This window comes from Hemicordylus capensis, chromosome 2, assembly GCF_027244095.1.
Source record: "Hemicordylus capensis ecotype Gifberg chromosome 2, rHemCap1.1.pri, whole genome shotgun sequence".
In the NCBI taxonomy this organism is placed as follows: Eukaryota; Metazoa; Chordata; class Lepidosauria; order Squamata; family Cordylidae; genus Hemicordylus; species Hemicordylus capensis.
Genome location: NC_069658.1, coordinates 89858323 through 89881503, shown reverse-complemented (window position 1 = coordinate 89881503; position 23181 = coordinate 89858323). Strand labels below are relative to the sequence as shown.

The window sequence follows — 23181 nt, the reverse complement described above, 5'->3', positions numbered from 1 at the left end:
GGATTTACATATTCCCTCGAGTTACAGTTTCACAAGCTACAGCACAGCTTTTCCGTGCAGCAGGGAATCTAGAGCTTGCTCCATAACAACGTTGAATATATTTGACTGGTCACCACCCTTATGTAAGATCTCAGCACTTCTGTGCAAGGGAGAGTCTGCACTGCAGTGTGAAGTCACCTCCATGCAAAGGAGAGTCTGCAGGATTGATCAAATGCCAGGTTTAAAATCTAGGGAATGTCTTGGTTGCCGAATGGTGCATGTCTGATCTTTTCTTCACCGAGCAAAAACACCAAGGCAAATGTGTCGGGTTTTGCATGCTTTCCCCACCCTGCAAACTGAACTGTCCCAAATGCTCAGGGGAGCTGACTTTGATCTTCGTGCAGCTGCTCTGTGTTGCTGCCAACACAGAGCTGGAGAGAGACAGATTTCAGAAAAGGCATAGCGTGCAGCAGCAGTAACAACAACAAAAGCATATTGAAAGGCCTAATTTGAATCTTTGGGCCTTGCTTTAGTTTCTTTCTTGCTGCAGTTTTCAGAAGTTTAACCATTTATTTGCAGAAAGGGGAGTTTAAATGCCATGGATAGCAGTGGTGCTTGCCAGCAGACACATGCCATATAGCAAAGGGATGTGCAGGTCTCCAAAGCTGAGGCCATCAGAGAGTCATTTCTCTCAAATATATAAAGGACTTGTGAAGTACATGGAGGGCTGCCTCACAAAGAACATATTAAGGACATGCATGTTATAGACAGGTGATATGAACTTGCTAAACAAAGAGTGATGACTGAAACTGCTTAAAGTCTTTAAGTCACATTTGCACATTTTGTGTGTGAATAGTAGTCTGGGAAGAGGCATGGAACAAGCCTGCATAGTAAGATGGCCAGCTATGACCGAAGCTATTCCAATTTCTTTTCACTTGCTTTTCAGAATATGAAGCATTAAGATGTCCAGGATCGCTTAGAACAGTTTCCTGGGACTTTTACACACAGCTGGCTTTACCGCGAGTTTACTGGGAGGCTTTACTGCGAACTCAAAGTTGTCCCCCCAAAATAATGCAAACAGTGGATTTTTTAAACCAGGATATAAATCAGGCTGCACTCTAATGCACAGTGAAAAACCCAAATTGTGTGTGAACTGCTCCCTCATAACCCGCAGGAACTTTGGGGTAAATCTGGCTGATATGTGAACACATTCCAGAGGAGATGCAAGTTAAAGGGCTTTAAAAGCCCCATGTCAATAACTTCCAGGAGATTGATGCTGATTGCTGGAGACTCCAGACCAATTCTGGAGGATTGGCAACCCTAGGAATTCACATGCACTAGGAATTCCTATTCTGCACAGGCCCACTTCACTCTCTGCAAGTGTCACATGTGAAACCGACACAAGGGTTTCATGGCTTTCCCTATGAAGAAGTGCTTTCCATGCAGGAAATGAATGCTTCCCTCACATTAGAACATTTTGCACATACAACAGATGTTGCTGATGCTTCCTTCCCTCTGCTGCCCTGATGGAGTCCTCAGGGCCATATTTTTTTGGGGGGGGGAGCATTTGGAAGGGGTGGGTCAGCAAAAATTATTGTGCATGCAAAACATTTTACCATGAGGGCAGTGTTAGTCTGGATGCTGCCCAATGTTTTCAGAATTCGCAAGCTCCCACTTGATAATTCTATAGGGGTGCCTGCTATGCTACTTTCAGCTTGCCTCTGCCCTAGCCTGTAATTTGCCATTGATCATTTCAGCAGCAAGGCTATAATAGAGCCAGCCCTGCCCTTTGAAGCCGACTGTTTTCGTCTCGAAACAAAGTCCAGGCAAACGTGCCTGTGTGTGGCAAGGGCCGAAAGAAGCCGAGCACGGTGGGGGCGGCATTGCTGGACAATGGCGCGTTGCAGAGCACGTGCTGCCAACTGTTGAAAATATACATATATGTGTATATATTACTTCTCCCTGGCTCGGCTTCTTCTTCCTTCCCCATTGTGCAGGCTGAGGAGGCAGCAGGCCACAGCTGACAGCTGTGGCCTGCACGGCTCATGAACAGCTGCTTTTTCCTGAGGTGAAATTAAAAGCTTAGGGGGAGGTGGGCACGTGCTGGCTTCTGGAGCCTGAGACAATGCTTGATTTAGGGTGGAACTTGTCTGCAGCGGCTGACAAAAGGGCTAGGCTTGCGCTCGCCGAGGGGTCAAAGGGGGAGCGCGCTTTGACAGAGACAAAAAGAGTGGAGAGAGGCAGAGCGGGCTGCGCCTCTGAAAAGGCCGCTTCAGCTCCAGCAACAGCTGCTCCTGCACACGAAATCGGAGACCCTCCTTTCACAAACACAAGAGGCTCGACAAAGAAAAGAAGCAGAGGCCACACTTGGCTCCCAATGCAATTGTTTGCCATTGACAAGGGGGGAATGGAGAGCTCCTCGCGGTTTTCAGAGTTTGCACCTAGAGATGACTAAAGTGGGGGGGGGGGAGTCGAGCAAATACAAACTGCATAACAGGGGAAAAGTGTGCCACAAACTACACTGCAGGAGGTGAACCTCTCACCTCTGCAGTGAAATAGGTGCACGACAGTTGTTGTACAGTACTGTGATTATCTTTCTATCTGTCTGTCTGTCTATTTAATTTGACCAACATGCATGGTCATTACTTTTTTCCAAGTTTAGTTCATTATACTGTAGCATGACTAATTAGAATGATCTGTGAATGAAATTGACAAAGCAATACAAACATATTTGCTTGTATTAGCTTCCCCAAGCTATAGTTAGGGAATATTCTTACTCTTCTCCTCTAATTGCAGTCTTGTAGAAAAGAAGACGTTCAAAATCTGCTCCTTGGTCAAAGGCTACCCTCTGAGGATGTTTCTAATGGAAAGGTGAGGTGAGATTACAGCAGTAAAAACAAATGCCTAAATGCACAAAATCAGGAGATATAGTTTATGCATAGTGCCTAGGCAATACTAGGAAGTTACTGAAGTAGAGCTTGGTAGTGTACAGAAATAGAAACAGGATCAAGACACAGCTTGGCAGATGAATCTAAGGTTAAAGAAGATGCTCAGGGCATCTTTCCTTTTGCTAAAGATGTCTCCAAATGCTTCACTGATATTCTTCACAGTCCAAATGAATCACCGTCAGTGATTAGAGGGTGTTGTCATCGTCGTCATCAATCATCATCATCATCATCATCATCCTAAACTGGCCTTATCAGATCCAGGATACTGATTCAAACATTTCTCCCCTACTCAGCTCTTCACAGCTTTGTATACCAGGCAAAGAAAAAGAAAAAGTAGCACGTGAAGTAAGAACCAGTGGATTTCACGTATGATCAGATCTGCATACTTTGGATTGTTTTATTACATGGGCTTGATTGCAGATGAGAATGTTTGCTTTGTGCAGACTGATTTTTCTGATTGTAGAGAGGGGCTCAAGTGTTAGCAACAAGTCGTGTGTTACTTGTTGCTGTGACCCTGTGATGCAGAGATCATTGATTGATCATATCTAGGGAGGTTGCTGTTATATTGGGCAAACTACTTCAAACTAGGACAAAACTCTATAAACAAACAATGATATTTATTGCAATAGTAATCTTAAAATATCAAAAAGCTATCAAATATCCTCAAATTTACAAAAAAAGTGGTTAAAACAATATAATTCACAATATCCAATATGGAATGTGAACATGAGACCTGGAGATTAACATTAAACACAGAAAAGTCGTAAGTTCCAATCAAAGACACAACTAGGCAGTTTGCCAGAAATAAACGATTGGCCAGATGCCAACTATTGTTCACATTTCATATTGGATATTGTGTATTATACTAAGAAAATGTTTTTGTAAAGTTGGAGAGATTTTATTTTATTGCTTTTGAATATTTTCAGATTACTATGTAAACAAATATTTTGTCCTGGGTTGAAGTAGTTTGTTTATTGTGTTGGGCCAGTCTATAATTGCTGTTGGTTTTCCACTGTTATACTGAACCTGATATAAAGCAGCCATGAGCCTATACATATCTACCCTGAAAAAAGCCCCACTGATTCCAATAGGACTTACCTTCATGAAAGCATACATAGGATCATGGCCTTAGCGCTAAACAATTTCACTGTATTTCTTCACTGCTGGATTGGATTATTTGGGTGTGAAGTTGGACATGTCTCTAATCTGGCACAAAGATGCATAAATCAAGAAATACAAATCTCAGAGGTGTTTGTATATCATGTCTGTGGTACATTCAGCAGAAGGGTCCCAGATTTTTCTACTTGGAATCTAACTGCTGAAATATAAATGAATCTAATGTTCCTGATTTCCATGAATCGACTGACATGAGCCCTAACACTGGTTTTGGCAAAACAATCAGACACACGGAGGGAGGGAGATACCCTGCCCCCACCAGATATGTTGCCCTCAACATTGCTTATCTGAAATGGAGCCAGCAGAGGGAGCATTTTTAGGCAATAAAGAGATTTGTTTTGCACCCACTGGAATGCTGATCATCAATTCTGGTAAATATAGATGTTCAGTTTCACTTGGTTTGGCCAAGAGGTTTTTTTAAAAAAATACTGCTTGCCCAGTCTTCCACTAGTTTTGTGTTAATGTTAGTTAATTAATTCACCAGCATTTCATCGTCATTATATCATCTTATTCGAAGTTAATTAATTAATTAATCATCAGTTGATTGATTAATGTTAAGTATTCATGATATAAACTGTGAATGCCAGTGAATGAGAAGAATAAAATTGCAAGATCTTATGTTTAAGCAAAAAGGAAGGAGGAGGAGGAGGAGGAGGAGGAGGAGAGAGAAATGGTCAGATACCATGCTTTTTGTAAGTTCCTACTATGTCTTCATAGTTGCTGAGTAAAAATTAAAAATCTAATAACAATGGTTTACATTCTGCACAATGTCCCACCAGTCCAAAAGTGGGACATTTGATGGTTCTGTGTGACTCAACAGCTCATTATCACTGCTAGTAAAGGCAGAGAGGCTTTGTGGCTATTAAGGACTGCATTCTTGCTGTGGAGACAATTCTCCCACCATTCCCAATGGAAGAATAATCACTACTAGGGGTGTACACAAAACTGGTTTGCCCGGTTTGCCCAGTTAGGTCCAAGTTCGGTTCCCCCCCTGAACAGAACTCCCTGGCTTGGCTCAAGTTTGATGAGGTGCTGCCATGGCCACGGGTGTGTGTATCTCCAGCAGTTCCCCTCCTCCTGTCAGCTTCCCTCCGCCGGTCTCTCCAGGACGCTTTGGCCCATGTTCGGGCCATTCCGACTCTTTCTGATGTGGCAGTGGCTATTTAGAGGCCACCATGCATGTGCCCTGGCCATTTGTGTGGCCATGCAAATGGCCAGGGAACATGCACCTGAATTTCCAAAATGGCCACCACTATGTCAGAAAGGGCTGGAACAGCACCCAAACACCCCCAAATGGACCAAAATGGCCTGGGGAAGACCGGGGGGAGGCTGGCAGGGGAGGGGGAACCGCTGGAGACCCCCCGCAGCCACGGCAGTACCCCTCAGTTGCAGTGAGTTGGGTTTTTTTTAAAAAGTTTTTTTAAAAAACTATAGAACCTCCAAACTGGTCCTGAGCCTTCCCAGAGGTTCAGATTGACCTCGAGCCTGATCAGTTTGATGGTGAACCAGCTTGAGGTCTAGCCAGTTTGTACATCCCTAATCACAACAGCAATGACCCAATTATTAGTAACCACAGAGCCTCCTCGCCTTCACTAGCAGCGAGGAAGGGCTGTTGGGTCACACATAACAAGCATATGGGCCCTTCTCTTGGACTGGTGCAGTACTGCACAGGATGTAAAGTTGAGAGTTTGAGATTTTGGCTGCAAGTTCTTTCATCTTAACAGTATTACATAATCTTGCAACTTAACCCTGATTGCAGATCACATTTAATATGAGGTGTATTTTAAAAGTAAAAATGCAGTGTCAGGTTGCTTTAACCTTGGCATTCATCGTACCTGTGACCAGAGGCATGGGGAATACGATAGCGGAAATGAAAAGGTGCTTTGAGTAAACAATTCACATAGTATTGAGAATACCGGATTTATTTTCAGTGTTCATGCGTGTCAGTTCTAAAGATTATTCAGTGCTAAACCTTAGCAACAGCAAAATCATATGCATGGACTCTGCATAATACAAATACAGGACAATAATAGAAACATTTTATTGTGGCAAAGCCATGGGATGTAATCTAGAGAAGGGCATGAAAACATGGCGTTTAATGATTCTGACCTAAGGAAGAAGGTTTCTTAGAGGCTCTCCACATGAGCTCTCCACCCTAACCAGGCTCTGCAGGGAGAGCAGGCTTAGCTGAGCAGGGAGCTGTCCCTAGGTTGCCATATCAGCTGCCCACACAATTACCGGCTCCTCACGATTACTGGCTCTGTCATGGAGCTGGTAGGGCTGGTGGGGCTCGGGGGCCGCCTGGCCCCTGGAAGTCCCAGGATGCCCTGCATGACTGCATGGGGCATCCTGGGGAGACCCTCAAGGCTGGGAGGCTTGTTTTAGCCTCCTGGCAGGCTAAAGTTTTAGCCTCCTGGCAGGTCTCCTCGTGTCGCCATGGTGTGGAGTCATGCCACAGCAAGCATCTTGCGATTGGGTAAACGGGGTAAGTGGGGTGTACGCTCCGGCTGACCTTGTTTAAGGGAAGGAGTATTTTTGGAGGCTTGCTACTGGGAGCTGAGCGGCTCCCATTGTAGCACACGGCCGGGAGAAACCGGGCTAGGCCTCCTTAGCCCTATTTCTCCTGGTCGTGGGAATAGCCTCTTAGGTTTCTTATCTCCCAGCTGGAAAATTTGTTTGCTCAAAGGAACAGGGCTGTAGCTACAATCCTCAAATCCAGGGGCGTAGCTATAATTGAGCGAAAGGGTTCAAAGAAAACGGGGCCCCCGCTCCAGAGGGCCCTCCAGCTCCACCCCTCCCTATTTTCTGCATTATCTCCCTCACACTGGGGGGCGCCAGAGAGAGTGCTGAACACGGGCCTCCTCTCCCCTAGCTACGCCCCTGCTCAAATCATCTAGTCGTTGCCATTTCCATAGGTTTTACTGAGATCAGTTCAGACTGAATGGCACCAAGGGCTGCAGCCAAACAGGAGGGATTTTATGAGGACATCTCAAAAGGTGGAAAACTTGTTGGAATGCTGAGAGGTTCTCAATGAACAAAAATGATAGGGTGTCGGCTCCTAAATGTGGATAAGCAAGGGTGAAGCTGGATAATGAAGCAACATCCTTATCTGCTGCATATATAGTGAATGTAGTGACCCAAGTAGGGATGTGCATGGAACCAGTATGGAGGCCCTTCATGGGCCTCTGAACCAGTTTGAAGAACCGGCGGTTCTGCCAGTTCGAAGGCAGCAGGGGTCTGTCTCTAAGAGTGGGGGAGGGTGCACTTAGCCTTCCTGCTGCTTTCCCCCTGCCAGCGTCTGTATTTTGCAAAGCCGATCGGGGCGGCAGCGTACCTCCCTGCCGCCTCGTTGCCCTCGTCTTCCGGATATGACTGGCAACTTCCAGTCACACACACACACACACACACACACACACACACACACACACACACACACTTTTAAATGTTACAGTTATGAGACAGGCTACTACAGTCACCAACTTACATCCAGACTAATTTATTCATAAGTAATCATTAATTTCAATTTAAGTACTCAGTTCTGAAGCCTGTCAGTCAGGCGGAGGGGAGAGATACTCTGAGATTCAGCACATAGCTAGGTGCAAAGGAAGAGGGTCTTGTTCTTCAGATGTGGAACAAATAGCATGGCTGCTGCATAGTAAGCCAGGAGGGCTCTGGGTACCCCTTGAGAGTCCTTCAAGTATCCCTCAGAGTACTTGGTTGGCTACCCCTGTATTAGATGATCAAGGTAAAGCAAGACAGCTCTGTTCAATTAGTAGCTGGCATATTAGTTTGTTTACTACTACTACTACTACTACTACTACTATACTGCTTTTCAACATAAGTTCTCAAAGTGGTTTACATAGGAAAAGTAAATAAAATAAGATGACCCCCTGTCCCCAAAAGGCTCGCAATCTAAAAATAATTAATTAATTAATAGCCTTAATTATGAAATAAACGTTAAGTCTAAGCAGACACTTACAAAGTTATTTTGCCTTATCTTGATACATAAGGAAGGACAATCACCATTCTCAAAAGATACCCAAGTACAGATCTGAAGTAGCCTTGAGTTGAGACATTCTATTTATTATTAGGATTTCTCTCATTGTATCAACCTTTGATTGTTGGAGGCTTTCTTCACCTCCATCTGGCAGCCACCTGAAAACTAGAATAACATTAATGGTTTAGATCTAGACTTGATGCTACATTAAAACTGGCATTTATATTTTACATCTGCAATAAAATTGGGATAGAATTTGGGGTCTGAACACATCACATAATGCTGGAGCTGAACTTTGTGTTCTGCCATTGCAGTAATAATGCATAAGAAACAGCACCAGTGAGCTGGAAGGCTTGTACTGTGTACAGGCACTCTTTAATTGTAGATTCATTATCCGGGTACACAGGCTTTTGAGGATAGCTGGTGTTTTTGCATTACTGCCTGAAGAAGCCAAATCCACACTGGTAATTAAGAACAGGGAGTCCTTTACAATGTGGTAGGAGGACAGAAGCAATTCATCACTGACACTTGCAAATTGTGGCACTCTTCCCTTCCTGCACAAAGGCACAGCTGCCTACTGATAGCATCGGTTCATCCATGTGGGAATCCCATTTGTTTCAGCCTGCCTCTTGTGTTTCTCACTGAGGGAGCAGGTGAGTACCAGCTGACTGGATCAGCTTGACCCTCATGGCTGGTCTCCAGGGAGGCCCAATGCAGAAGGGCCTACCAGCAAAGTTACCTGTTTGCAAGCAGATGTAGGTGAATTAAAACTGGAAGGTATTCCTTTGCTCCTGTGTGTGGATTCGGCTGTGTTTTGAAGCATCCAGAGAGACAAATGAATATGGCTTCAGCCATCATGTTAGTGCAATAAAGCATCTTAAGCAATCAGCTGAAACAATTGTCTCCTGTTGTTTCAGAAAGAAAAAGGGACATTACTAAAGCCAGATCAAGAAAAGTTTGATGGTTTCATTTCTGGTCACCCCCTGACCCCCACAAGTATGTAAGGTGATATTCATAGACCAGCATGATAATGTTTTATGTGGTGGACTAGGATTGCTGCACTATAGGATTGAGCAGCACTATAGGATGGGGATTCGGCTGAACATCTTGAACCATATATCACACCTTACATTAAAAGAGTTCTGCACCAATCCATTTGGCTTAAAGAAAGCATTGTAGACTTCTACAGAACTACTACTGCCACTAAAAAGAGAATGATGAAGATGGCTCAAAAGACCCTATACTTGACATATGAATCCTATTCGTATCTATTTTATTTTAAATATAGATGATTCCTTTTGCCTTTGCAGCTGATGCTTGAAACAGCTTTGTGTCCAAGCCTGGAATGCAGGAACAGTTTTAATGGTGGAACGGCTTGGGTCTAGGGATGTGCACGGAACCGTGGTGGGGAGACTTGAATGCGGTGGGGGTCTCTCTTTAAGAATGGGGGAGGGTATACACACACACACACACACACACACACACACACACACACACACCTCTGTTGCCAGATTTGGCTTTTTAAGGCCAAATTTTGGGTTGCGGCCCATTTGACTTACGAGTATACCCCTGAGGTTCTGGACACACACACACACACACACACACACACCATCTTTATGGGGTACCTGAGCTGAAGGCTTGCCACAGAAGGGATACACTTGTTTAAAAAGATTGGGAACCTCTGGTCTAATATATCTTGAGGCTGTTAACATGAGGATCCCAACCCAGGCTAGGGCAGCTCAGCCTGGGATGGGCTGCTTGTGTGGAGCACGCTGTGGCAGTTGGTGAAGGTGCCGCTGGGGGGTGGCGGTGGCGGCGGGAGGCCCCTTTAAGGGTAAATGAATTGGTGCTTGCCTCTGCTCTCCCTGCACTTGAACATTGCTCGGAGAAGCAGTGTGCAGCCCCTGCGGCAGGAGATCGCCTCCGCCACTCGCCTGGCTTCCACCAAGCCGACCCCCCGCCAGTGGCCAGGTGATTGGCAGCAGCGATCCCCTGCCGCAGGGGCTGCTGGGTGGCATACTGCCTCTTTGAGCAGCGTTCAGGTGTGGGGAGAGGGGAAGTAAGCACCAATTCATTTACTCTTAAAGGTTCCTCCCGCTGCCCCCCCCCCAGCGGCACCTTCACCAGCCGCCACTGGGAGCACTGAGATCACTCCCGATCCTGGAACTTCTGCCCCCCCTGACTTTTAACTTGGTGTTTACCTGTGGTCCGTTAAACCCTGGCAGGTGTCAGTGAGAACCATCACTGCCCCCCGCCCAGCTCGCCACTATTTCCGGCTGCGAGCTGGAGGGAAGGAGTGGCTGTGCCGAGCATGTATCTAAAGGCCATTTAGTCAAACCTTCAAGCATGATATGAACTCCATTACTATTGCATTCAGCCATCTAATGGTACAGCGAGGAAATGACTTGACTAGCAAGCCGGAGGTTGCCGGTTCAAGTCCCTCCTGGTATGTTTCTATGGGACTAGGGTAAACATCTATATTGGGCAGCAGCAACATAGGAAGATGCTGAAAGGCATCGTCTCATACTGTGTGGGAGATGGCAATAGTAAACCTCTCCTGTATTCTGCCAAAGACAACTACAGGGCTCTGTGGTCGACAGGAGTCAACACCGACTAGACGGCACATACTAATATTGCATTATCTAGATTCATTTCAGTCAGGCTTCAGGCTTGGCTTTGGAACAGAAACTGCTTTGGTCATCCTATGGGATGACCTGTGCAGAGAGAGAAATGGGGAATGCAACCTTGTTAATTCTCTTGGGTCTTTCAGAGGCTTTCAATACCATAGGCTGGCTGAGTTGGATGTGGGAAGCACTGCTTGGAAGTGGTTCAACTCCTACCTTGAGGCCCATTTCCAAAAGGTAGTGCTGGGGAATTACTTCTCAACCCTTTGGAAGTTATGCTTTGGGTTCCATCCTTTCCCTTATGCTATTTAACATCTACATGAAACCACTGGGAGAAGTCATCTGGAGATTTGGCCTGATGTGTCATCAATATGCAGATGGCAGTTAGTTGTATCTCTTGTTTTCATCAGACACAAGTGAGGCAGTGCCTGTCCTGAATCAATGCCTGGATGCAGTAATGGACTGGATGAGGGTGAACAAGCTGAGACTCAATTCAGACAAGACAGAAGTGCTGCTGGTTGGTGGTTCAAGTCAGAAGTGCTGCCTGGGTGAAAGATGTTCTGCTTGTTTTAGATGGGATTGCACTCCCTGTGAAGGACCAGGTTTGCAGTTTGGAGGTGCTCATTGATCCAGCACTGTCACTAGAGGCTCAAGCGGCCTCTATGGCTTGGAGCACCTTTTATCAGCTTTGACTGATACACCAACTGTGACCTTACCTGGATAGAGATAACTTGGCCACAGTTACTCATGCTCTGGTAACCTCACGCTTAGATTACTGCAATGCATTGTACGTGGGGCTGCCTTTGAAACCAGTCAGGAAACTGAAGCTGGTACAAAATAGGGCTGCAAGATTATTAACTGGGACTGGACGTTTTGAGCATATTACGCCAGCACTTCATCAACAGCACTGGCTCCCTGTCTGTTTCTGGACCCAATTCAAAGTGTTGGGTTTTAACCTTTAAAGCCCTAAATAACTTGGGACCAGGTTACCCGAGAGAATCCCCTGCCCCATATGTCCCGACCCAGACCTTAAGATCTTCGTCAGAGGCCCTGCTCTGATTACTCCTGCCAAACAAGGTGAGGCTGGTGGCTACAAGGGAGAGGGCCTTTCAGGGGTTGCACCCCATTTATGGAATAGCCTCCCCAGTAATGAAGCCCACCTGGCTTCATCACTTTGTTCTCTTAGATGCCAGGTAAAGACCTGTTCACGTGGGCCTTTCAAATTTTGATTTTTAGAACTGATTTTTAAAAAGTTTTAAAATTGCTTTGTATTGTATTTTGTATTCCCCCCTTTTGTTTTGGTCTGTTGTGATTTAATGTATTATGTGTTTTTATTTGATGTTTTAATGCTGTGTTGTGAGCCGCCCAGAGAACAATTTGTTATGGGGCAGCTAACAAACAAAGTTGTATTATTATTTCTTGTTTACACAGTCAGACAGGTGTTATTAACTGGTTTGTTTTATCCAGACATTGAGTCATTCCCAAGGACCTGGGATGGCTGAATTTTATTATCAATGTTGTTGCTGTTATTATAGATATCGTCGCAGAATATAGGCTATTCCCAGTAAAGCTGCTTTTTGTAATTGGCTGATGGTGATTTCTGTGGCCCCTATGGTGTTGAGGTGCTCTTCAAGGTGTTTTGGAACTTCACCCAGGGTGCCAATTACCACTGGGATTATGTTGGTCTTTTTCTGCCACAGCCTTTCAATTTCAATTTGTAGATCTTTGTATTTGGTGATTTTTTCTCTTTCTTTTTCTTCTCTTCTGCTATTCCCTGGTATTGCTATGTCAATTATTTTAACTTGTTTTTTCTTCTTCTCGACTACAGTTATATCTGGTGTATTGTTTGGAAGATGTTTGTCTGTTTGTAGTTGGAAGTCCCATAATATTTTTGCATCTTCATTTTTGACAACTTTTTCAGTTTTATGGTCCCACCAATCTTTGGCCGCAGGTAGCTTGTATTTTTTGCAGATGTTCCAGTGTATCATCCCTGCTACCTTGTCATGCCTTTGTTTGTAGTCAGTCTGTGTGATCTTTTTACAACAGCTGATTAGGTGGTCCACGGTTTCATCTGCTTCTTTACAAAGATGGCACTTGCTGTTTGTTCTTGATTTTTCTACTTTTGCTCTTATTGTATTTGTTCTTAGTGCCTGTTCTTGTGCAGCCAGTATTAGACCCTCTGTTTCTTTCTTCAAGTAACCATTCTTAAGCTATTGCCAGGTCTTGGTGATGGCTGATTTTCCATTTATATTGTGCAAATATCGACCATGCAGTGGCTTCTTTTTCCATTTTTCTGCTCAGTTCTTGACTTGTTCTTTCTTGTAGGCCTGCTTTGTTTCATTGGTGACGAATAGTTTCTCGGTACTGACCATTTTAAGTGAATCTTCTTCACTGTCCTTGATATATTCTTCAAGGCCTCTTTTCTCCTCCTCTACTGTTTGATGGACTTGCAGCATTCCTCTTCCACCTGAGCTGTGTGGGAGGTATAGCCTATCTACATCACTGCGGGGGTGCAGAGCATGATTGATGGTCATGATTTTCCTGGTCTTACGATCTAGCGTCTCTAGCTCTGCCTGGGTCCAGTCTATTATTCCTGCAGTGTATCTGATAACAGGTATAGCCCAGGTGTTTATGGCTTGTATGGTGCTCCCACCATTGAGTTTGGACTTTAGGATTTTTCTAAATCTCTTGATGTATTCATTTCCAATTTTTCTTTTAACTTCAGCGTGTGCAATGTTATCAGCCTGGAGAATGCCCAAATATTTGTAATGTTCTTTCCCTTCCAGGTTCTTGATGTTGCTTCTACTGGGCAGTTCTATTCCCTCTGTTTTTTGTTGTTTTTCCTCTGTTCATTCTTAATGCAGCACACTTGTCTAGTCCAAACTCTATTGCTATATCGCTACTGAATATATGGACAGTGTTTAGCAGTGATTCAATTTCTGAATGGGACTTTCCATACAACTTCAGACCGTCCATGTACAGCAGATGGTTTATTTGACTTGATGTTTTAGATGTTTGGTCTCCGAGGCCTGTTTTGTTTAGCATTTGTGAAAGTGGAGTCATGGGGATTACAAACAACAGAGGGGATAGTGAGTCCCCTTGGAAAATGCCTCTTCTAATGCTAACCTGTCCAAGTGTCTCGCCATTGATTGTTAACTGTGTACTCCACATGCTCATTGCTTTTTTAAAATAAATATCTGAATGTTTTTGCTGACACCAGTTGTTTCTAAACATTTTAGTATCCATGTGTGAGGCAATGAGTCGAAGGCTTTCTTGTAGTCAATCCATGCAACACTTAGATTTGTTTTTCTTCTCTTGCCATTTTCTAAAATCATTCTGTCAATCAGCAGATGGTCATTTGTGCCTCTGGTGTTTGGGCAATTTCCTTTCTGTTCAACTGGAAGCTGTTTGTTAGTTGCATTATTTCATCTGCTATTATTCCAGTTAATAATTTGAACATAGTTGGCAGGCAGGTTATCGGTCTATAACTACTTGGAACCGCACCTTTTGCTGGGTCTTTCATTATGAGATGAGTTTTCCCAGTTGTGAGCCATTGTTCAATATCACCTCCTTGAAAAATGTGATTGAACTGTTTTGATAGTTGTTTATGAAGGCTTGTTAGGTGTTTAAGCCAAAAGCCATGCAGTTCATCGTCGCCTGGTACAGTCCAATTTTTAATTTTCTTTGCTCTTTCACTTATTAATTCTGGTGTTATTATTAGATCTTGCATTTGTTGCTTACATTTTTCGACCTCTTTCACCCAGCCTGCTTTTTTATTATAATCTATTTGATTGTCCCATAATTTCCCCCAGAATTGCACTGTTGCTTCTTTATTTGGTGTTTCTATGTTTCTTGCAGTTTCTCCTTCTATGCTTTGGTAGAAACGTCTCTGATTTGACTGGAATTGGAGATTCTGCCTGTGTTGTATAATTCTAGCTTCGTATCTGCTAATCTTCTTTAACACTGCTGTTATTTGCTGCTTTATTATTTCCAGGACTTCTGTAATTTTCCTTGAATCTAGGTGGTATTTTTGGATCAGATACTGTTTGGTGTTTTCATTCTTCAGCTTCTTGTCTTTCATATCTTTCAGTTTACTAGCATCTGATCGAAGCCTGGCAATTTTATTTTCTAATCTAATCTTCCATTTAGGTGATGTACTGCTTTCTTTTTTTACAGGTCCACTGATCTTATATCCGAGCTCTTGTGTTGTTCTTGTTGCTGCACTGTACATTAGTTGGTTTGTTTCTTGCAAATTATTGGTTGTTATTTCTGCAAGTGCTTTTCTGCTTTTCTTGGCAGCTCTTGTTGCTTTTCTGTTAAACGGCATTCGGGTTTTTGAGGTGAAGGCAAAGAGGAGGTTGCCTGGTTTTGATTTTTAAAAGTTCAGCAACAGTGGCATCCTCTATTTCCAACACCTCCTCCACCTGCGCCTGAGCAACTTCATCAGTTGGTGGTAATTCTTCTTCCATATCTTGAGCCTGTGTTGCTCTTTGCAGTTCTTCCAGCTCAACTTCTGTCAATACTTTATTTCTTATTACTATCTCTGGTCTGCTAGCCTTTGTTCTGTTATTTCTGTATCTGGATGCTTCTCTTTCCAAATTTGGTACATTCTTTTTAAATAACCTCTTCTAGTTGGACTAGACTTGTAATAGCAGATCATTATTTCCTTCTTGGCATTTTTCATATATTTTTTCCAGTTAAGCGACGTTTCTTCCAGTAACCCTGCAGTCTCCAGTCCTGGTTGCTCAACTGAATTTCCTGAGTCCTGTAGCCTACTTGCCACCAGATTTTCAGAGACTCCAGCACCTGGCGCGGTCCTTGTTGACCCGGGCGATGACTGATTCGGTATAGATTTACGTCTCACCATATTGTTGATGGGAGAGGCACTCTTCGTCTGGCTCCTCTGGTGCGACATGTCCAGTATGGTTGGACCTCTGGCATACCTCTCACCTTTCTCAGAGCACGCAGCCCCACAACCACGCCAAGGTAGTGCCTCACTGGGGGGTGGTATTATTATTATTATTACCATCATCATCACAGATCAATCCATGCCATTTGGATCTATTTGTTCTACAAACACTGTGGTAAACTGCCCTGACTGCAGAAAAATTTAAGCAAGCACACTGGGCTCCAGACAGGGGCGGAGCCACCATTGGGCCAACAGGTTCAAAGAACCCGGGCCGGTGGCCAATCAGGAGCCGCGAGAGTGGCCCCGACACGCCCCCTGCATCTGACGTCAGACGCGGGGGCGGTAGTTTAGCTCCCGAGCGGGGGCCGTGCGGCCCCTTCAGGAGCTAAACAAAGGCTGGTGCTGTGAACGCAGCAGCAGCCTAACTAGCTCCTGAAGGGGCCGCGCGGTCCCTTCAGGAGCTAAGACTGGTGCTGCATTCCAGAAGAGCCAGGAAGAGGGAAGAGCTGCTTCTGGGCTGTGCTGTGAACGCAGCACCAGGCTTCATCTACAGTAACTGCCGAAGGGGCCGCGCGGCCCCTTCAGCAGTTAAACTGCTGCAGTGATCCCGAACGGAGCCTCAAGGCTCCGTTTGGGAGCCAGACCATGCCCCCGCGTCTGATGTCAGACGCGGGGGTGTGGCTATCCCCTGTGTGTGACATCAGATGCAGGGGGCGGGGCTATCGGGGATCCCGCCGCGGCCGCACACAGGCCGCTGGCAGGCTAGCTATGCCCCTGGCTCCAGTTAATTCCCAGCCAAGTGTAAAGGTGAATGCAGTAGAGTGCAGGTCTCAAATTGTGGCTTTCTTGCAGATGTTGGCTTACCATTTTTTTTATCTCCGGCTACTGGCCAAATAAACAAACAAACAAGCCCACTCCCAGTACTGGCCATGCCTGCTGTGTCTGATGTCCACGCAGGAGGCATGGCCACTGCTGCTGCTGCTGCTGCTGCTGCTGCTGCCACTGCTACTGCTACCACTACTACTACTATTACTACTGATTCACTGTATATACCACTTTTCAACAAAAGTTCCAAAGCGGTTTACATAGATAAATAAATAGATAAAGATGGATCCCTGTCCCCAAAGGGCTCACAATCTTAAAAGAAAACACCAGCAACAGTCACTGGAGGGGTACTGTGGTGGGGGTGGATAGGGCCAGTTGCTCTCTCCCTGATAAGTAAAAAGAGAATCATCACTTTAAAAAGATGCCTCTTTGCACTATCTGGAGGAGGGTGAATTCAGACTCTCTCCCAATCCTCTCTTGTCAGCACTTTGTTTCAGTGCTGAGTGATGGGAGGTTCCTTTTCTCCCTTGCTGGGAATGAGTCAGGGAAAGAAGCCCCTGACCAGCCAGCGCTGGAATGAAGCACCAGCTGGGCAGCCAGAAAGTTCAGTGAGGGATGGAGCAAGGCCCTGCAGGAGGGGCAGGTGGTTGCCTTGGTGGCTCTCCCTTGCTCCATTGTCCCCATGCCACTGCAATCACCCCATTGCCCAACAGAATCCTTAACTGAGCTGATGGTGACAGAGTTGGCATTGGCATCTCCCAGGCTTATGGTGCTGGGGGACTTCAATGTTCACTTTGGCACCAGTCTGTCCATGGCTGCTCAGGGGATCATAGCAGCCACAACAATCAATATGGGCTTATCCTGAGTGATCTGGGGACTGATGCATGTTTCTGGTCACATGCTCAATCTGGTCTTTTACTCTGATCAAGGTGGTGTTCTGTGGGGACCCATGAGATTTCCCCATTGTCATGGATACCATCTGGTTATGGCTGGACTTACAAACACATCCTACCTCCGCAGGGGTAATGGATCTATTAGGATGGACTGCCCAAGAAAGTTATTGGATCCAATAGGAGTCTAAGAAGGCTTGGAAGGCTTTAGAGTTGGCTCTGCCAGGGATTCTGTTGATGCCTGTGGAATTCTGTTGATGCCCATGCTTTCTGTGGAATGCTGGAATAGCGAACTCACCAGGGCAGTAGACATAATAAGTCCTAAGCGTCCTCTCCAACTTGCTTCAAAACTGGCCCCATTGTATACAGAAGAACTAAAGGGGCTGAAGTAGCAAGGTAGATGAGTGAAGCATAAGAAAGACTTGACTCGAACCCAACAGATTTCAACATAGAGAACATCTGAAGATTTATCCTCTAATCAAAATATTCTGCTGCCAAATAAGGATAATGAATAGGAACAAACTATTATATCAGAGAAAGAGAGTTCCAGCTCACCTAGATGGAATTCATGTCACAAAATCTGCAGGGTTAAGGAGCCCAGCAGAGCCATCACCCCCACCCTCGTCCTCCCACAGAGGTCTTCTGAGGTCCAGCTGCCTGCTCTCTTTCCTTCTTTTCTCAGAAATTTGGGATGGCTTGAGCCCTTAGTCACTTTTCTGTTTCACTTGTTGAGCTTTTGGGAAACAGTGACTGACATCCAGACTAACACTGCACTAGTACAGACATGTTGCACTAATGCAAAGACATTGTGCTAGCTGGTTCTGCTAAGTCAGGAGCTTGTGTTCCAGGCTAGTGTTGCACCAGTGCAACAGGGTGTGCTTTTGCAACCTGTGGTGTACCCCCTGCTGTGAAACCCTCCTCCTCCTCCATCCATCTATGTGGCAGGGCATGATACAAAGTGATCTGCTCTCCTTGTTGCACAAGTGGAGTGCTTGCAGAAGTGAATGGAGAGTGCAAGAGACTGCGCAACTTTGAGCATCTGCTCAGCAACGTGACGACCTTGTGTGGGTGCATCTATGTTCATCACACGAGTGCAGTGTTAGTCTGGATGTCAGCCAGTACTCTTCATAAATGCACCAGGAAGAAAGCCAGAGCTGCTGTGGTGTGAAGGAGAAGGCTTCAGACACGGTGGTAATACTCACCTGTGAGTTACTGCAACAAAGTAGCCTGTCAGTAATGCCTCAACAATTTGACTAAGTGTCTTAACAATCTGACAGCAGGGTAGTGAGGGAACCAGCCATAATTCATCAGCAGCTCTTTAAAGCTGTGATGTTATCTTTGCCCAGCACAAAAGTCACAGCTGTCTGGCGACAACATCAGAGAGAGGGGAGTCCCATCTGTTTTCACCTTCCGTGCTCGGGAAGCAGGTGACTGCCAGCTGACTGAATCTGCTTGACCCTCTGTGGCTGGTGGTCCCCGGAGAGGCACAACTCACAGAACCAAACAATTCAGCTCCTGCCACCAAGATGTGCCTGGACGGCCAGGCTTTTACTAGCCCAGAGACCGTGAACAGTAAGAGGGTTGGCAATTTCTGTTCAAAAGAGGGCTCCTCTGCTATCAGTAACTGTGTGACAGGAGAGGTTCAGCAGGTGCTTCCCATTCAAAACATTGCAGCAATGATAAAAACAACATCAAAACGTTTCTAAAACCTACTGCACATCACAGTAATTTAAGAATACAATAACAATTGGTGTCAATGTGATATTTACCTTTCATGAAACGTATGAATGGGTCCATCGATTGTCAAAGATCTCTATATTTTTCTCTCCAGTCCTTCAAAGAGATGTCTTTTGTCATTTCCATCACTCCCACTGTTCTCCATATTTTACTTTTTACACGGGCTGGGTTCACACAAACTCAAGGATCCTGGTTATCTATCCTGGTTAAATGCTTAAATGCCCTGAAATTCTGGGTTCAGACAATCAGTTTCACAGGGCTCACTAATCCTGATTAACTTTGCCTAACTTGTCCTTCTAACTTTAGTGGGACTACTTTGAGTAACTTTCCTCATCATGTCAGCCAATGTATACAAAATACTCTGCTGAACGACCAATTCTTATAGAATATACCCCACATATATACTTCAAGCAATGGAATTCTGATTTAGCCAAGCTTCCAGTTAGACTGCATGTCCCTTGGTGGGACTGTGCCACATGAATGCTGCATATGGTGGCTAGCTGCTAAAGAATGCTACATAGTGGCAGAGCTATTCATCTGCTAAGAACACCATTTGTCATTCCAGAGGCAAGAGAGGTATAATGAAAAATGCTTCAGTCATCAGATTCAGACAAGAGCTACAGGTTCTCCGGACTAGCTCTGTCAAATATAATTTCTACAGCAGTAACTTGACGTTGCTGTTTTTAAAAACAAGACTGTGGGTGTTTTTCTCTTTTCCCTTTCTTCCCTTGGTTAAGCAGGAGAAGAAAGAGATGCTTCACCAGCATAACTATCCTGCCTTCAATTGATATAATAGTGATGTGGTAGCAACATTCTGCCTTTAGAATCTGTTAGCATTGATTTTATGAGGGTCTTAGGCCATAATTGAACATAGAAGCTAATCCAGTTTGTGAACTGAGATGTGTCAGCGTAAATCCACTGATTTTATGACTGAAGCAAGTATCTTAATATGAGGCAAATACTGGCGAGGCTCGACACAACCAGCCACGTTAGGCAACAAAATGACCCATTGTCCTCAGTAATGAAGGCCCCCAGCTCAGCACTGCAAGGTTTTCGAGATGCGCTGAAAGGTATTTAAGAGCAGCTTTGTTGGAGAGTCCTCTTTACGTCAAAGCATTCTTTGCTGAGGAAGGTTGAGTTGTCATTGTGAAAGGAAAACCAATAAAAATTCTTAAGCCAATCCAGCCCATGGGTGGTGACTTAGGGAGACCAATAAATATGTCTTTACTATTAATAAAGGGCATGCTTCATCAAAGGAGGAAGAACCAATGAACACTTTCATTAAGAAGCCTTTAATACACATGACCTTTGAGAATAACAGTATCTATTGTGTGGATGGGAGTCTCTACCATGCAGCAACCATATCAGAGCTGCTGCCATTTTTAGCCTGCTTCCAATGGGAAGAAGGCGCATGAGACCACGAGATCTGTGTTTGTATATCTTTTGCATTTACAGTCCAATACAAACCAAATTCACAGCAAATGAGAGGGTCCTGGGTCACCTTAATGTTTCTCTCTCTCTCTTTTTGGTTAATCTGCCATCTTATTTCAAGATGGTGGCCACTCAATCTATAGGCAACTTCCCTTTGTTACCCAAGTGCTGGTAACTGGGTACAGACCAAATGCACCACACATGACAATGGGTCTTTGGTAAGTCACGAGCTGACATGATGTATTGCGTTATGGAGTTGTAAGAACCTCTACAAAGCAAACCACAGATGATGTTCTGAATCAGTGACACTGGGGGAACCTGAGCTTCAGAACACTGTGGGGGTTTACTTTGAAATCCAGACTCTGCAGTCAGGGAAATGCTGGCTGATGCTCCATGACAGCACAGCATGAGGGAGGGTGGGCTGAGCCTAAGCACCTAGGCAGCTGGCTATTGGGACAGGAGGGAAGGATGCTGCCTGACACTCCACCACCTTCCTTCTTGTAGGGGACCCATAGGCTCAGAGGCATAACTAGGGAAAATAGCGCCTCGGGCAAGCACTGAAATTGGGCCCCTGTCCAAACAGGAATAATGGGACTTGTAGTCAACAATATCTGGAAATCCTTGTTAAAAGGAACACTGTACCATCTAGACATGGTTGTTGATCAAAACCTGAAAACATGAGCCATCTCTGTAAAAGACTTAGAACAACAGTCAGGAGTTTTGCGAGGATTCCAAGTGTCATTTTCTCTGTCTCAGCTCATTCTTTTTAAAAAACATGACTTTGGCCTAGAGGATCACCTGCCCAAAAAGCCACTAGCAAAATAGGGGAAAAAGAAGGTGGTGGTGGGGTCTATAAACCAGTGAATGATTCCTGCCAGCCTTTGTCTTATGATGACTGTTGGCTCATGATGGGGTATATGTGCATTCACCACACCAGTGCTTACTTTTGACACCAAGAGGGAGGAGGATACATTACTTTGTCACACTAGACAGAGGCATTTGCAACAGGAGCAGACAGCCAAGTTCTGCCAGGGCCAAAACAAGCCCCTGCCAGACTAAGAAATCATTGTAATTTGCCTCTTCTTGTCACAAGCAGTGTGCTGTTCTTTTATTATTGACTCTAACTCTCAAATATCCCAGTCATGGAAGGAAAATTCAGGGTCAATTTACAAGAGACACATTTTCTACATGGAAGTTTCTTCCGTGCAGGTGTTGTGCAGAAACCCATGTGTAGTGACCTCCAGGGGCATAGCAAGGTTGGAATGGGCCAAGATGAGATTTTAAAATGGGCCCCCAGCCCCTCAAAGTCCAGGGCCTCCACACATTCCAGGCCCCCAAGGATTTAAGTCTGATATTTCAAAATAAGTATGCTGCCTGGAAATACATTTCACTGAATACACACATGCACACTTCACAGTATATAGTGATATACATTGAGTACTATATATTTGTGCTAATTTTACTGCCTAGAACACACTAGCAATGCTAATTATTAAAATGGCCCCCTCGCTGCAGATTAGCAAAGGAGACTTTCAACCATGCAGGGTGAGCCTATGTTTGTATTCTCAGAATTCTGAACAAATTCAGTAAAGTTTGATTCCAGGAGGTTTTTCACACGAGGCTTTTAAAGCGCTTTAACACACATCTCCTCTGGAATGGAGGTGCTGCATTCACATGTTGGCCAGATTTACCCTGAAGTCCCTGCAAGTTATTGGAGAGCAGTTCACACACAAGAAAAATAAAATAAAATAAAAGCACAACACATGCTTCACAGTTCTCACTCAGACCTTCAGGGTTGCAAAACAACTTGAACATAAGTGCATTTATAAATGAATGAATGAAAGAATGAATAAATAAATATTTGTTCCAGAAGCTTTTGTAATTTTCTGACATGAAACAAGCCACTTATAGGCCTTAGATAGTTTTTGTTTCTAAAGCCAGCACATTTTTCAGTCTGTTTTAAATTAAATATTCAGAGACTTCTCAGTCTCGCCCCACCACCCATATCAAAGCCCTATGGCAAGCAGATCCCTATATACGGGGGTAACCACAAAAAGGAATTCACAGCCTACCTTGCAAAGGCTGTGCTGGATGGTCTGGTCTGCTGCAAGGAGGGTCTGCTGCAGGGAGCTCTGCCAGCCTCCTTCCTGGCTTGCTGGGGCCTGCTGAGTTCAGGCTTCAGGGAGGCCTACTTGGAGGCCTCTCTGGAAGCCCCGCCCACCCGCCGATCAGCTGAGAGGCTGCTCCGATCCTAGGCCAGATCTGGAGGCAAGTGGCTGAGGGGCCCTGGGGCTGGACAGGTGGGCAATGGGGTGGGAGTGGTAGGACTTGGCATGGCGCCCCCACCTCAGTGGCGCCTAGGGCACCTGCCCTGCCTGCCACCCCCCAGTTCCGCCTATGCATAGGCTTGAAGCCAGGATGAATCTTGGGATTGAGAGCCCAGTATGCCCAGTATGTGAGTTGGGGAGGCAGAAGTGGGAGAACAAAGAGTGAACTATTGGCAAGCTGTTGGTGCCGCCCTCAGCAGCTCTGGGACAAATGTCCCACCTTGTTCTATTGTAACAATGCCCCTACATAGAAGTACAATATGTTAAGAATAAGGCAAAAGTCTCTGCTGTTCCTGGAACAGGGCTTCCTAAACTTGAGTCCCAGATGTTGCTGGAGT

The 23181-nt window shown here is 45.1% G+C and overlaps 1 long non-coding RNA gene across 1 annotated transcript in view; it reads right to left on the bottom strand.

The window, feature by feature from the left end:
• The window catches only part of LOC128347115 (uncharacterized), a 114021-nt gene extending 91354 nt beyond the window's left edge, over positions 1 to 22667 (bottom strand). The window contains exon 1 of the long non-coding RNA XR_008317397.1: positions 22589 to 22667. This is a non-coding gene — a long non-coding RNA (uncharacterized LOC128347115). The remainder of the gene's footprint in view (positions 1 to 22588) is intronic.
• Between the last annotated feature and the right edge of the window lie 514 nt (positions 22668 to 23181).